Source organism: Myxine glutinosa, unplaced genomic scaffold (genome assembly GCF_964187855.1).
Source record: "Myxine glutinosa unplaced genomic scaffold, kmMyxGlut1.1 SCAFFOLD_2166, whole genome shotgun sequence".
Classification (NCBI taxonomy): Eukaryota; Metazoa; Chordata; class Myxini; order Myxiniformes; family Myxinidae; genus Myxine; species Myxine glutinosa.
The window spans coordinates 48,368-64,878 of NW_027618261.1; the positions used below are offsets into that span (position 1 = coordinate 48,368).

At 54.2% G+C, this 16,511-nt stretch overlaps 1 protein-coding gene across 1 annotated transcript in view; it reads left to right on the plus strand.

The window, feature by feature from the left end:
• LOC137427156 (arginine--tRNA ligase, cytoplasmic) overlaps positions 1-16,511 on the plus strand; it is a 72,638-nt gene that overhangs the window by 43,724 nt on the left and 12,403 nt on the right.

Sequence of the window (16,511 nt, forward strand, 5' to 3'; positions counted from 1 at the left end):
GCTCGGGGCAGGGTACAGTACGGTCCGGTCCGGTCCAAAGATGCGGGGAGGTATCGTCGCGCTGGGGGTGGCGGTGGCTTCTCTCTCCAAGCTGAGGCGCATCTGACGTCACATCCGGCGCGGGGCCGCGTATATCCGGCGGGGAGTGACACGCCCTCGGCTCGTTAGCTCCGCCCCAGATGGAATCGGCACGTTGCTTCTCATTGGGTGCGTGGGGGGGTTACTGGCTCCGCCCCTGACGAGGAGCTGACAGCCAGCCCCTTCGGGGTAACGCCGTGGAGCGCATGGTCATGGCGGGTAACCGAGCCGGTGTGAGGACGCACACTCCCCGCCCCTCTGTTGTTGTAGTCGTAGTTGTAGTTGTAATTGTTGTTGTAGTTGTTGTTATTGTTGTTGTTTGGGGAAGAAGATGGGAGGAGGTATGGGAAAGGTCCTAAACTCACTACTGATGCCATATAATCACATTCTGGTGCAACGAAGAGTCATAATTAATGGAAACGAGGCCTTAACTGACATAGATTAAGAATAACTAGGAAGATGTCCGAAAGTTGTCTACGTGTGGTGCGGTGGACCTGGGCACGACATTTAATGGGGGAATAAGGGGAAGGTCGGCTCTACTGATTGTTGTTTACATGCAATGGGACTAGGGAATGGGGGATTGGGGAAAGTTGGGGAGTATTGGAGAAAATAGGGGAATATTTACAAGCGGATATGGAGGCCAAATTCCATATTCGCAACATTGCACCCTTCTCTACCCTCGGGGCGTCCCGACCCGATAAATTTTTACCTACTTTAGTGTGGCACGCAATGTAGTTCCCTCTACTATTAACTCTACCCTGAGTGCGACAGTTTTACAGATATTCACAAATGAGTAAATATGTCCCCCTGCGACGTTGCACCCTTCTCCTCACAGAAACACACCCACAGGATAGCCGAATCCGGAAAGAATCCTCAAACTAAACATACAGCCGGTAGGGAGCATTATTTACAAGACTACGCTGCTATTTACACTACGATCCAGGACCTGTTTTTGGAGGAACACATGCAGATGTTATGCATAGAGAGAGCGCGCTTGCCAACATCGATACACCAACCCACGAGTGCTCTGTGGCCGACGGCCTTTAATAACGTGCAGAGCACCCTTCCCGAGCATCAACAGCACCACCCCACCACCAATCGGTGCAGTCACCATTGTTCATTGGAATAAAAATAAATTCGACAACCCCTAACCCTGCAGGTGTCTCTTGCTCTTCTTGTGGCCTTCAGTGGTGTTAATTAACAGTGGTTCACCTTTATGGCATAGGTGCCACGTTGACCCATAGGTCCATCCCCGGGTGGTGCTTGGCCGCAAACGAACTGCGGTCCATTGTGGGTGGCCACAAACATTGCGGTCCATATGGTGTATCGATCCCGGCAGCAAACAGCGAAAGTGCAGGCCCACAACTGCGCAGCCAGCACCTCTCTCTCCTCTCTCTCTACCCCAAAGCCAGATCCTCGGAGGTGGGAGACAAAAGAAGAAACAAGTGAGTAAGGTGGTAAGGGCGCAAAAGTGCACGCAATGTAAGGTGATGCACACTGGGGGCACATGGGAACCAGGTGAGACAGGTACGTTCCTATCGTACGCCCCCCCCCCCACCAGGTAACCTACATGGCCCCTCCCTTACCCCTTACTGTATCCACACAACACAACACTACCCATAAACATCTACTTTACAAATCAACAAACATCCCTACTGTCTTCCCCGTTCCTCCCATATACCAAATTCGTCTTCTCTCCCTCCTAACCAATCAAATTTGCCATTTTCAACTCTCATCAAAATTTGCCATCTCCAACTCAACATCAAAATTTGCCATCACCAATTCATCATCAGTCCCTCCTAGGGAGGGAGAGATGGAATCACCCCAATGTCTCATCCACGTCGTGATGCGTCTCACAAATCCAACAGCAATTCTCATTTCTGCAACACAAACAAAGAAAACACAGGTGTGGAGTCATCATCATCACCACAGGTAAGTGGCTGCGTATGGTGCGACAGGTTCATTAATCCTAACTATTTCCTAAATGACTTTAACAACTTTACACTACCCGGGGTCTCTCTCCGGCCAAACCATTGGCCCTCTTACACTATGGGTTCTAAAAACCAATTCCCATTGGCCAAACTGTGGTGCTTTTCAATTTGGGGTCTCACTCCCCCGATTCATCTCCCGGTGCCCTCGCACAATTTCTGGGCTGTGGCGTGTACCTCTCCCAGCGGGTCTACCCACCTGCACACCTCCACCACTGCAGTTGCCTCCGAGCTTACCTGCTCCTTACCCTAACCTAACTACCTGGGGAAGGCCCTCTCGCACTCTCCCCACTCGGTGCCCTCTCTGGCACTGGGCTACCCGGGTCCGTCCTCCGGATCCTCGGGCCCCATCCACAACTCTACCGGCTCCCAGAGCCCACCTGCGGCCTCACCTGGCCGACATCCTCACAGTGGTGGAGTGCCCAACCAACTACACACACTAACAGGCTACACGCCCAGCCATTTCCACAACACTAATGCACCCATCCACAACACCATTCTGCAACCGCACCACAGATGCCAATATCTAACCACAATTTACCTATACCCTCTACCTAACACTTACACTACCCGCCCCGGGTACTCGTGAAAGGGGTCCACTCTTCCCCCATCCACACCTTCGCACCATGCACACCACTCCGTACCACTTACTCCAACTCTCTCCACACACCTGTACTTGCACACCTGTGCTCTCACACCTGGTGCCACCTGCACCCTTCTCTCCCCAAGCGCATTCGCGCTGATCCACACACTCACTACTCATACACTGCTCCACACACCTGTCCAGTTGCACACCTGTGCAATCACACCTGTCCAGTTGCACACCTGTGCAATCACACCTGTTCAATTCTCAACCACACGGCATCATCTCAGCGAACTACTCCCCTCTGAAACTTGCGCTTCCCAGTCGTCCCTTTAAACTATTGCGCTCCCTCGTCATTATCATCCATACTAATCTACCTGCGTCCCCACTACAGGTATCAGTCACTAACTAAACTTAACGTTACCTACTGTCATCTTCTAGGGCCCTATCAATATAACCTAACCCACCCGGGCTAGTTTTCACTGCCATACACCCCATAAGCTATTGCTCCTTTGCCCCCCCACATGGGAAGGGTGGCAAGGATGCCATCCCACCACATCGGGGGCCTCTCACTACCAATTTTGCACATCAAATTTCAACAAATTAAAAATTTGCCAATCATCTGCCAATCACTGTACCATTACCAATCATCACTCTGCCAATCCTTTGCCAATCATCAAATTTCGCCTTTTTCTAATTTCGGGGCCAAAACACTAACCTCATCACCCAGTCTACTCACTACTGCCTCTCGGTGCGCCAATTCCTGTCCAAAGCCCGGCTTCGTAAAGCCAAGCAATGGATGCTGGTTGTTTTGTGCCAGCGGCTGGATGCGTCCGGCACTCGGTGCAGGGACGGGGGCTTACCCGGGCCGAGATCCCACGCATCACCTCGGCGTGGAGCCATCCAATGTCCCGATCTCGACCTGCCGGAATGCCTCAACAAAAAGTGGTCGCCATGACGACCCTTTCTATCGGGCCGCCCGCTCCGCCTAGTGGAGCAAGGACGCGGCCGTTCAAAGCGAGGCCCAGCACGCACCGAGGGCCCGATTCGGCTAAAAGTCGACCTAACCTCTAACCCGTTTAATGGCGATGCTTCACCTGCATGCTTACACCCCGCAGCCCGTTCCTTGCTCACACATCCAGCTGTGCCCATGCTCCTCGTACCCTTCCTTACACACCCAGGTACCCTCATTCCACTCACAGCCTTGGTCACACACCTGACCACCGAACACTTTGGCACACATTCGTTGGTCGCACACCTCACCAATACACTGCTTCGCACCCCCTCCTCGGTCACCTCCTCTGTGACAATCACAGGTGTGCCCTCATTCGCACACCCAACCACGTGCCTCACCACCAATTCCAGCGTGCATTCCCACTCACGCTCTACCATTCCAGGTGTGCATCCTTCCATCCCAGGTGTACATCCTCGCTCACCTGTCACAACTAACTCACGCTCCATGTCACTCTCACTACTTTCACCTCCATTCCTGACAGCGCACTCACCCTTACTCTTGACAGCGCACTCTTTCCTCATGCACCTGTCCGTCACACACCTTTCTCGCGCACACTCTCCCGTTACACCCTCTGTAACACTCACCACAGGTGGACACTCTTCCTTACTTCTGACAGCGCACTCTTTCCCCATGCACCTGTCCGTCACACACCTTTCTCGCGCACACTCTCCCGTTACACCCTCTGTAACACTCACCACAGGTGGACACTCTTCCTTACTTCTGACAGCGCACTCTTTCCTCATGCACCTGTCCGTCACACACCTTTCTCGCGCACACTCCTGCGCACACTCTCCCGTCACACCCTCTGTAACACTCACCACACCACGCTCCCATGTGCTCCCTCGCACACGCGCTACGACCGACTCACTCTCGCCAGCACACTCACCCCTTGGCACACACTTTTTCCTCACACACCCCAGAGTCGGACTTTCTCGCACACCTCCTCTTTCGCACACCAGACCTGTCACACACTTCACCAGTGGCCTCTCACGAACACCCGGGTCTATTTCGACCCCCAAGCTTATTAAATCCCCTGGCGCATCATACGCACGACCATATTGGTCACCACTTACACCGGGTCCTCTTCCTCTTCGCTTCTCCTCCATCACCTGCGAATCCCTCATCCGGTTAATGAGCACATCATCACGATCCAAACACAGACTTTGGACCAATTCTTTTATCTCCTCTTTTATTTCTTTCTTATCCCCTCTCCGTCGCTTCTTAATTTCGCTCATCCCTTCTTCCACTTCTTCTAATTTGTGCTTCACCTCTTTTATTCCCCGGTACGTCTCCTCAAGCTCATCCTCTAAGGCTACCTTGACCGTTTCCAGGTGCGTCCTCACCTGCCGGTCCGTCGTCTCCATTACCTCTATCACCTCGTCCAACCTCGTTGTCAGTCCCTCACGTACCATCTGACATTCCCTCTTTGTCGCTATCAAGTCGTTTTTTATGTCGTTTTGTGTCGCTTTTAAACCTCCTAATACCGCAGTGTTCCTTTGAACCTGCTCCACTAACTCCGTTTGTCCCACCGTCAGCTGCTCCACCTCCTGCGTCAGGTCCTCTATGCCCCCTTGCAACTTTACAGTCCCCTTTCTCACCTCCTTCTCCATGTGCTCCTTACAGTGCCTCACCTCCTCGCGCACTCCTCCGACCTCCTCACTCACTCCTCTTCTGATCTCTTCTCCCATCACTTGCATCTCCTGCCCAGATGCCACCCTCATCTGCTCCATTTCCTCCCTGTGAGCATCCAGTTTGGCTTCTACCCCCATTCTGACCCCCTCTATCTGCTGCCCCATTTGGTTAACTTCCCTTTCCGCTTGGTCCCTCATGTCCCTCAATTTGCCTTCCATACTGTTTTCTAACCCCTCTAACCCTTTTTGCATCCCTTCCATTTGATTCTCTTGAGCGGCCATTCTATTTTCTACCCCCATTAACCCATTTTTCACTTCTTTTATCCCGTTGTCTAACCCCTCAAAATTATTGTCTAACTTCCCAAATTTCTTGTCTAACTCCTCAAAATTATTGTCTAACTTCTCAATTTTCTTGTCTAACTCCTCAAAATTATTGTCTAACTTCTCACCGGTACCCCTCGCTTCGTCCCTCATTACCCCCATTTGGTTTCCCATTACCCCCATTTGGTTTTCCAATCGCTCACTATTCTTTTCCATAAGGGCCGTCATTTGTATAAAAAAAAGTTCCAATCTTCCCAGCGGCGCTACTTCGGTCGCGGGCACGGTGACCAGCGAGGCGCCTTTTTGCGCGCCTGAAGCATCGTGCGCGAGAGCGCCATTTTGTGCACCTGCTACCCCAGCTGTTTCGCTCTTCTCATGTCCCTCATGTCCCTCAATTTGGTCCTGGACCGACCCTGCCTCACTCTCCCCTACCGGACCCCAGCCGTCTTGACCCGCCATAGCGCGACTTTCAAAATTCGGTTTTTTATTTTATTTTCGTAAAACAAATTCAAATTTCGCCGTTACAATTTCGCGCGGGAAACGCGCTCCGAATCGATTCTACTTGTTACCAATTTGGGCCTAATAAATTTAGTCCCGGGTTCGAATTCCACTCCTCGACACCAATTGTTACAGTACTAACACAATTGGTGTCCAAAATTTGGGCTAAATAAATTTAGTCCCAGGTTCGAATCCCACTCCTGACACCAATTGTTACAGACGTGGCTTGGATGTTATTTACCGAGCGGTTTTATGGTATGACCACGTCTGCACAAGTTACCCGATTGTGCCCGAACGTTGACTAGTCGCGCGATGCTGGCTCAATAAGAAAAAGAAGACACCCGGCTGGATTACAATAACACAATACGACACCAATGTTTCAATTCTCAAGACCTCCGGAGGAGATTATATTCGTACGGAAAGGTCAGATTACAGGGGCTAGAGGTATAATCACAGAAAGACAGGCACTTAGACACACTCTTATATTAACCCCGGACAGACGACAGACAAACGGGACAACGGCTGACTCACACGGGGGTTGATGGCAGGAAAGCGGGTATCGATGGCTCCAGGTCCTCCTGGGCTCGGGGCAGGGTACAGTACGGTCCGGTCCGGTCCAAAGATGCGGGGAGGTATCGTCGCGCTGGGGGTGGCGGTGGCTTCTCTCTCCAAGCTGAGGCGCATCTGACGTCACATCCGGCGCGGGGCCGCGTATATCCGGCGGGGAGTGACACGCCCTCGGCTCGTTAGCTCCGCCCCAGATGGAATTGGCACGTTGCTTCTCATTGGGTGCGTGGGGGGGTTACTGGCTCCGCCCCTGACGAGGAGCTGACAGCCAGCCCCTTCGGGGTAACGCCGTGGAGCGCATGGTCATGGCGGGTAACCGAGCCGGTGTGAGGACGCACACTCCCCGCCCCTCTGTTGTTGTAGTCGTAGTTGTAGTTGTAATTGTTGTTGTAGTTGTTGTTATTGTTGTTGTAGTTGTTGTTATTGTTGTTGTTTGGGGAAGAAGATGGGAGGAGGTATGGGAAAGGTCCTAAACTCACTACTGATGCCATATAATCACATTCTGGTGCAACGAAGAGTCATAATTAATGGAAACGAGGCCTTAACTGACATAGATTAAGAATAACTAGGAAGATGTCCGAAAGTTGTCTACGTGTGGTGCGGTGGACCTGGGCACGACATTTAATGGGGGAATAAGGGGAAGGTCGGCTCTACTGATTGTTGTTTACATGCAATGGGACTAGGGAATGGGGGATTGGGGAAAGTTGGGGAGTATTGGAGAAAATAGGGGAATATTTACAAGCGGATATGGAGGCCAAATTCCATATTCGCAACATTATATATAAAACACAGTTTGTGTGTGTGTGTGTGTGTGTGTGTGTGTGTGTGTGTGTGTGTGTGTGTGTGTGTATGTGTGTGTGTGTGTGTGTGTGTGTGTGTAATGTTACCGATAGACTCCGAAACGGAGAGGCTCACGTGCTTGATATTTGGCATAGACATGGCCATTGAGCCTGGGACGAACATGGCCGAGACAATATTTGACGAGATCCATATTTTTTATTCATATTTACCTCAGCGCATTTCAGCGAAGTACCCGCTAATCTCAGCCAGTGCGAGCAGCTCGCTGATTCGCTCAGAGCGATCACATGATGTTCCATCCCGTCACACGTCACACGTTTGCATGTAATTCAGGGCGAAAAGCCATTGCGTTTTTTCACCTTTATGCGACCGTGTTTTGTGTCGATTTTGTGCGATATGAATTAAATTTTAATTCATATTTCGTGTTTACGAATTCGAATACGAAGGATTTCCCCTTTCGATTTCGAATACGAATCGAATACGAGCTTGAGTCGAGAGGGCGAATGTACGGGTTGGGAATGTGCGGGTCTCCCTTCCCCCACCCGGCAACGCCGGTACTGGAGGACGTGGGTCACAGGATCGGTGAGTCTCCAAAAACCCGCTTCGTGCTCTTTCGAAGATGCAGGACGATGTCGCGATTGTTGTGCTGCTCTCCGACCATGAGAACTGCAACGTCATTGTTGACTGGCCCTCCCCCTTCCCCCTCCCCCTCCCCCTCCCCCTCCCCCATCCGTCCTCCCCCTCCCTTCCCCCTCCGTCCTCCCCCTCCCTCCCCCTCCACCCTACCCCTGCTCCCCTCCCCCCTCCCCCTCCCTTTTCCCCCTCCCTTTCCCCCCTCCCTTTTCCCCCTCCCTTTTCCCCCTCCCTTTCCCCCCTCCCCCTTCCCCCTCCCCCCTCCCTCTCCCCCCTCCCCTCCCCCCTCCCCCCTCCCCTGTTGATTTGGTACAGTTACACATATCGGGAATTTGGTACACGTTTCGGGAGTACATACGACATAGCGATTGTGAATGTGACAGCTCTGAGGCGTCTTTCGCTTGGCATCGCAGTGACGGCGAGCACCAATATGGCGGCTGGCAAATATGGCGGCTGGCACCAAGTAAAGTCCAATAAATCTGGCTTCAAGCCCCCTCACCACCCAAAGCCTTCAACCAGACATATTAACATGCTCCTCCCCCTTCATTCCCGTTATTCAAAGCAAAGCGGTAAAAATTGTTGTATTAAAGCGCGGCGTTACGCGCGCTGCTTGTGAGCAAGGAGGAAGCGGACAAGCGGTAACATATAAACGTCTTTATTGTAAGACTACACTGTAACACTAAAACTCCTCCGGGCTGGTCGCCCGGGGTATATCATGAGGCCACGCCTACCCCTCGGGCGTGGCCACCGCCCACTCGGTGCGTGGAATGATGTCACCACGCCAGTGGGCTTTTGTGTCCGCCACACGCGCCCCCCCAGAATTCCCGCGCACCTGGAGGGCCAGTTTGCGGGGCAGACGAATGACCCGGCCGAAGCGCCCCCTGGCGATCGGCGGCGTCCGGGGTGCAGGGATACCAGGTGGGATGCCCCTGGCTGCCCCTGGGATGGGTGCAGGACCGGGGGGCGCCGTGGCGGCGGGGCTGGGCGGTGCCGGGGGTCCGCCCGCAGGAGGGCGGCCCCGACGTGGGGGTCGGGCCACTGGCGGTGGATGGTCCACATCGAGGTGGGCCGGCTTGAGGCGGTCTACCGAAACGCGGTCAGGAGTACCGCCGATGTCCAGGGTGAAGTGCTTCGCCCCGGTCTCCAGCACGCGGAAAGGCCCGTCGTACGGGGGCCGCAGTGGTGTCCGATGGGCATCGTGGCGGACGAAGACGTACTCCGCCGTGCGAAGCTCCGGGGCGACGTGCGTCGGTGGGTGCCCGTGGCATGCCGTTGGCACCGGGGCGAACCTCTGGGCGGTCTCTTGCAGAGCGGAGCGCTGCTGTGCCGCGGACCATGGTGCCGTGGAGTCGGGGAGGAACTCGCCCGGCACCCGCAGCGGTTGCCCGAAGACCAACTCCGCCGCGGATGCGAGCAGGTCCTCCTTGGGCGCCGTCCGGAGGCCCAGCAGGACCCAGGGGAGCCTGTCGACCCAGCCGCCGTCGCGGAGGGTGGCCCGGAGCGCGGCCTTCAATGAGCGGTGAAATCGCTCACACAGGCCGTTAGCCTGGGGGTGGTAGGCCGTGGTTCGGTGCAGCCGGACCCCGAGCCCCTGCGCAACCGCCCCCCAGAGCTCCGAGGTGAACTGGGGGCCGCGGTCGGATGAGATGTCTGAGGGGGCGCCGAACCGGGCGACCCAGGTGGCGATGAAAGCCTGCGCGACATCGGCCGCCGTTGTCGACGCCAAGGGCACGGCCTCCGGCCACCGGGTGGTGCGGTCCACCATGGTGAGGACGTAGGTGAAACCCCGCGAGGGGGGCAGAGGTCCCACCAGGTCCACGTGGACGTGGTCAAACCGGCGTTCCGGCACCGTGAACGGGGCCAACGGGGCCTGGGTGTGCCGGTGCACCTTGGCGCGCTGGCACGCGAGGCACGTCCTGGCCCAGCCGCGGACGGCCTTCCGGAGGCCATGCCAGACGAACTTGTCGGCGATCAGCCTTTGGGAGGCCCTCGCGCCCGGGTGGGACAGGCCGTGGATGGCGTCAAACACCTGGCGCTGCCAGCCCGCGGGCACAATGGGGCGAGGACGCCCGAGGGAGACGTCGCACAAGAGAGCCGCGCCCGCGCCGTCGAACGGCACCTCGGTGACGCGGAGGCCCGTGACGGCGGTCCGCAAGGCCTGGACGTCGGGGTCAGCGGCCTGGTCCGCTGCCATCCGGGCATAGTCGATGCCGAGGTGGACTGCGTGGGCGACGGCCCGGGAAAGGCAATCCGCCACCGGGTTGTCCTTCCCCGCGACGTGCTGGATGTCCGTCATGTGCTCGGACACGGCCGAGAGGTGACGCTGCTGCCGGGCCGACCACGGCTCGGTGACCTTGCCCATCGCGAAGATCAGCGGCTTGTGGTCGACGAAGGCAGTGAACGCCCGGCCCTCGAGCAGATGGCGGAAGTGCCTGACCGCCAAGTGAAGTCCGAGCAACTCGCGGTCGAAGGTACTGTAACGGCGTTCGGGCGGGCGAAGCTGCCGGCTAAAGAACGCCAGCGGTTGCCAAGCTCCACGCACCCATTGCTCGTGCACCGCGCCCACCGCGTAGTCCGAGGCATCGGTGGTGAGGGCGATCGGTGCATCGGGCGCCGGGTGCGCGAGCATGGTGGCGTTAGCCAAGGCGAGCTTCGCGCCCGTGAACGCCGTGTCCATCTGCTCGGTCCAGGTAACGTCGCCTTTGCCCGGCTTACCTCGGAGAGCTTCGTGCAGGGGGCGCAGGAGCTGGGCGATACGGGGCAGGAACCGATGGTAAAAGTTCACCATGCCCAGGAACTCCTGCAGCCCTCTGATCGTGCGGGGGCGCGGAAACCCCTTCACCGCCTCCACCTTGGCCGGCAGGGGGACGGCGCCGTGCCTGGTGACACGGTGCCCCAGAAAATCGATTGTGGCGGCGCCGAACCGGCACTTTGCGGGGTTCACAATCAGGCCATGCTGGCCCAGGCGTTCGAAGAGCGTGCGGAGGTGGCGTAGGTGCTCTTCGCGGGACGCGCTGGCGACGAGGATATCGTCCAGGTAGACGTAGACAAAATCCAAGTCGCGCAGGACGCTGTCCATCAGTCGCTGGAACGCCTGAGCCGCATTCTTCAGACCGAAGGGCATGCGCAGGAACTCGAAGAGTCCGAATGGCGTGATGACCGCCGTCTTCGGGACGTCCTCCGGCCTGACGGGGACCTGATGGTAGCCGCGTATGAGGTCCACCTTCGAGAAGAAGGACCTGCCCGCCAAACGGGCGGAAAAGTCCTGAATGTGGGGGACGGGGTAGCGGTCGGGAGTCGTGGCGTCATTGAGACGGCGATAGTCCCCGCACGGTCGCCATCCCCCGCCGGGCTTCGGCACGATGTGCAGCGGCGACGCCCAAGCGCTCTCTGAGCGCCGAACGATGCCGAGTCGCTCCAGGGTAGCGAACTCCGCTTTTGCCACCGCCAGCTTCGTCGGCTCGAGGCGGCGTGCCCGGGCGTAGACCGGTGGCCCGACGGTGGGGATGTGATGGGCCACCCCGTGCTTGACGGCCCCCGCCGAGAAGGTGGGCCGCGTGAGGGCCGGGAAGCCGGCGAGGAGGCGGGTGAATGCGTCCGCTGCCGGAAGCGTACAGACCAACGTGGCCGGAACCGAATCGTTCGGCAAGCCGCTTGGCAAGCCGCTCGTTGAGCTGGGCAACGCACATGCGAGCGAGCTGAACGTCTCGGCCTGGACAAGCCGTCTGCGCTTGACGTCGACCAGGAGCCCATTAGTGCACAGGAAGTCTGCGCCAAGCAGTGCCATGGGCACGTCGGCGGTGACGAACGTCCATCGGAAAACCTGCCCTCCAAACCGCAGAGAGAGGCAGCGTTTTCCGTACGTACGGATGGGCGTCCCGTTCGCGGCAAGCAGTGCGGGGCCCCCACCCGCGGCGTGCTTGTCTGACGTGCCGGCGGGAATGACACTCACCTGTGCTCCCGTGTCGCACAGGTAACGGCGCCCGGAGAAGGTGTCCGTTATGAACAGCAGGCTGCTCGAACGGCCGGCGCTCATCGCCACAATTGAGCGCCGGCCCGGGCGTTTCCCGACCCGTTGAAGGAGCACGGCGGATGACACCGCCGAGCTTCGTGGCCGAACTTGGCGTGGAACCAGCACCAGGTGGTGGAGCTGGAGGAGTGCGGCTGGCTCCGCCAGGCCGGTGGAGTCGACGGGTTTCCCCGCGGTGGCGGTTTTCGCCGCGGCGGTGGGCGGGGCGTGGCGGCGTTCACGAGGTGCGTATCAGCATGCTGCTGAACCACAGCGTGCTGTAGAAGATGATGCTGTGGAACATCAGCGTGCTGTAGAAGATGATGCTGTGGAACATCAGCGTGCTGTAGAAGATGATGCTGTGGAACATCAGCGTGCTGTAGAAGATGATGCTGTGGAACATCAGCGTCGAAGGCCGTGACGGCCACGCCAACGCTCGCCCGCGTGTCCGAAGCGGCGAAGTACTTGTCCGCCTCGGCCGCCAATGCTCGGGGTTCCGTTAGCCCGGTCCCGGCCAACGCGAGGCGAACCTGCGCTGGAAGTTGGCGACGGAAAAGCGCCCGGAATAGCGAACCGGGGGCTTCGTCGCCCAACAGTGACAGCATATGGTCCATTCGGACCGACGGGCGCGTCTCACCGAGCTCGGGGAGATCCAGGAGGCGGTCGGCCCGTGCGTCGTCCGTGAGGCTGAACGTGGCTAGGAGTAGCCGCTTGAGTGCCTCGTACTTGTGGCCGTCCGGTGGGTGGCGAAGGACGGACACAACTCGAGCGGCCGTGCCGGGCCCGAGGGAGGCGACGACGTGGCAGTAGCGCGTGTCATCGCCGGTGAGGTGCCGAAGCTGAAATTGGGCTTCGGCCTGGACGAACCAGACTTCGGCCTGAGCCTCCCAAAATTCCGGAAGTTTGACGAAGGCGGCCATGGCGATGGCGTCGCGTGTGGAAGGATCGCTCCGGCAGATCCAACGTCGAGGGTCACCAGTAAAGCGCGGTGTTACGCGCGCTGCTTGTGAGCAAGGAGGAAGCGGACAAGCGGTAACATATAAACGTCTTTATTGTAAGACTACACTGTAACACTAAAACTCCTCCGGGCTGGTCGCCCGGGGTATATCATGAGGCCACGCCTACCCCTCGGGCGTGGCCACCGCCCACTCGGTGCGTGGAATGATGTCACCACGCCAGTGGGCTTTTGTGTCCGCCACAGTATCGCCATTATATATGACGAGCAACGGTACCCGCCCTAAGGGTGGGGCTTCAATTGGGAGGCGCGATTTATTTTAACATCCGTTAAATATAACACGCAAATCATCAAAATCTAAACAGTCTTTTTAGAATTTCAATTTAAAAAACCACATCACTGTGATTTGATGATTTGCGTGTGATATGATTTAACGGATGTTTATATGAATCGTTTAAAAAAAAAAAAGGCTTCAATTTCTGACATTTTGCCTTTTCATTTGGGCCTCCCAATTGAAGCCCCGCCCATAGGGCAGGTACCGTTGCTAGTTTTATTAATACTAGGGCATGCCCGTACTATATATATATCTAAAATTATATCCCCCCCCTCTATTTACATGAAATGGTTTGGTCCATTCGCAAAGCCAAAGCGAACGGCTTGCGAGTACGGTGACAATCCCCCCCCTCTATTTACATGAAATGGTTTGGTCCAAAGCGAACGGCTTGCGAGTACGGTGACAATCCCCCCCCCCCCCCTCTATTTACATGAAATGGTTTGGTCCAAAGCGAACGGCTTGCGGAGTTTGGTAAAGAAATCGCCATAGCGTGCACAAACGCGCAGGAAAGCGAAAGAATCGCAAATTAGTTTTAATTTCGCAAATTCGCAATTAATTATCGCAATTAATTCGCAATCGCATTCGCAATAAATTATCGCAATCGCAATTAATTCGCAAATCGCAAATTAATTAGTAATACATAATAATAGCAATTTAAAAGTAACATGCCCAATGTGATTTCTGAGATTTCTTCCTTTTGACGAGTGTTAAAGGGGGCACTGGTCAGTGGAATACTTGTTGCTATTCTTAAGTTGTTTTCCAAATGTTTATCTGAACTGAGAACACACTTTTGACCGTGAAGTTCAATCGAGAGGAATAATACCTGCTAATATCCTTAACTGCTCCCAAAAAGTGAAGCTACCTTCCTCACAATGGGCAAGAAGTTTTCTTTGGGTAGAGTTACCTCGTTGGAGTGAACTGTATTCATGTTGCTCAACTTAAACTTGAGCTCATAATTTTCATAAAGGTCAATACATTCGTTTTGCAAGTGTTCTGGACAGTAGAGAATGGTGAAGCAGAGATGTGGGTGAAGCACTTCACCGTGTCAAACCTCCCACGATGGTTGGTCAAAGTGGGGATGTGACAGGTGTTGCCATTTCATAACTGATTTTCAGACAACCAAAGTTTAGCTCAAAATGACGATACACGACTGTACAATTGGTTTACCAATTGACCTTGAACTTGTAAGTTTGTGTTCAGTCTGTTCAAGTGACTTGGATTGTCCATTGAGAATGCAAGATCACAAAGCCATCAATCGCTTCTCTATTCTGGCACTGATTAAATTAGCTTCATTTCCATGAACATGGATACTGTGTCTTTCAAATCGTAAAAGCGTTTTGGCATATTTTCCTTGCTAACCCAACGTACTTCACAGTACTAAGTCAGATCTTCATACTCTTATTCGAGATCCTTCAGGAATTCTCAAAATTATCACGAAATAAGTCCTCAAGCTTTGATTAAATTGATGCATGAGTACATTCGGAGTACATTCTCTTTAATTTTGATAAATGAATGAATGAATAAATGATCGTTTTAAGGCAATTTTCCCCGCTAGAGCAGGGGTTAGCCTTGCGGGCCCCATGACAATCATGGTTCCCTGTTTGAGGCAATGTTTTTTTTATGGCCGGATTCCCTTCCTGATGCCAACCCTTAGTCGCCTATTACAATGCGTAGGGATACGGTGTACCTATTCTAAATCTGGGTGCACACCGGGATCATTCATCCCAGCAAGCTGGTACTCAATTTGCCTACCTCGGAAGGATGACAGGCTGAGTCAACCCCTCTGGCGTTAATTCAGCGATCGACCGGGATTCAAACTCAGGATTCTAGGATCCCAAGAATTTTGATAGATATTGAACACAAACTTTGCTAACATTCAATACAGTGGAAGGTAACGAGTTGAGATGTATCGATTTTCAATGATATTGATGTATTTCAAAGTATCCTTTTACTCAGGCGATCAAAACTGACTTGCTATCTACCATATCGGGTGCACCCTCAGTTGAAATACCACATAGTTATTCAAAACTAAATTGAAACTTGGCCATAACACTTTTCAGCATTTGGAACATGTCATCTACAGTTGTGATCAAAGGGAGGTGCAAAGTGCCCCTCCCTTTATACAGACTTCGCATTTAATATGGAATATTTTTTTTGTGGGGTGAACTTACTTTTCAAGATGACTTAGAACCAAAAGTTCATTGGAATTATGTTGAAATTATTCTAGATTTTGTTAATGTGACCTTTAAAAGAAACAAAAACCACATTTGACATTTCGAAGCAAATAAATTGATCCTTGAAAGTGATGTAAACTGATATCGAACTCAATTCACGGACAGTACTGTGTTAAACTTCTGTACGTTTTCCAGAAGTATCTCTTTATTTTGCACATTAGCCAAAAAATGTTTCAACAAAAACAAAAGTTAAATTACGACTGGGATTACGGACAGTAAAATGACAGTTCAGTACTTCGTGTAACCCCCACGAGTATTCAGGAGAGCACGTACACGTTGAGGCATGCTGGTCACGAGATTGGCCAAGGTTTGGACAGGAATCGCTTGCCATGCAGTGACAATAGCCTGCTGCAATTCACGCACAGAGATAAGCTGCTGGACCAAGTTGTCGATTTGACGCGTTAATTCTGCCCACAAGTTCTCTATCGGATTCATATCTGGGGACATGGCAGGCCACTCCATATGCTCTACACCATGGTCAGCAAGAAAGTGTTGGATCATGCGAGCACGATGAGGCCGTGCATTGTCATCTTGGAAGACAAAGTTTCCTCGAAAGGCTGCACGAGCAAATGGAAGCAATGTTTCTTCCAGAATGACCCTGTACTTGAACTGGTTCAGGTTTCCATTCAGAACAACCAGGTCAGTTTTGCCCCCTGCATGAAAAGCAGCCCAAACGGTCACCCCACCACCTCCAGCTTGGACTCTTGGCACTACACAATCTTCGTTGTGGGCTTCATGCACTTGTCTGTGCACTCGGACACGGCCATCTTGACGATAGAGCAGAAATCTAGACTCGTCACTGAAGGTCACGTGATTCCAGTGTCCTGGCTGCCATTGACGGTGCTCTCTGGCCCACTGCAATCAGTG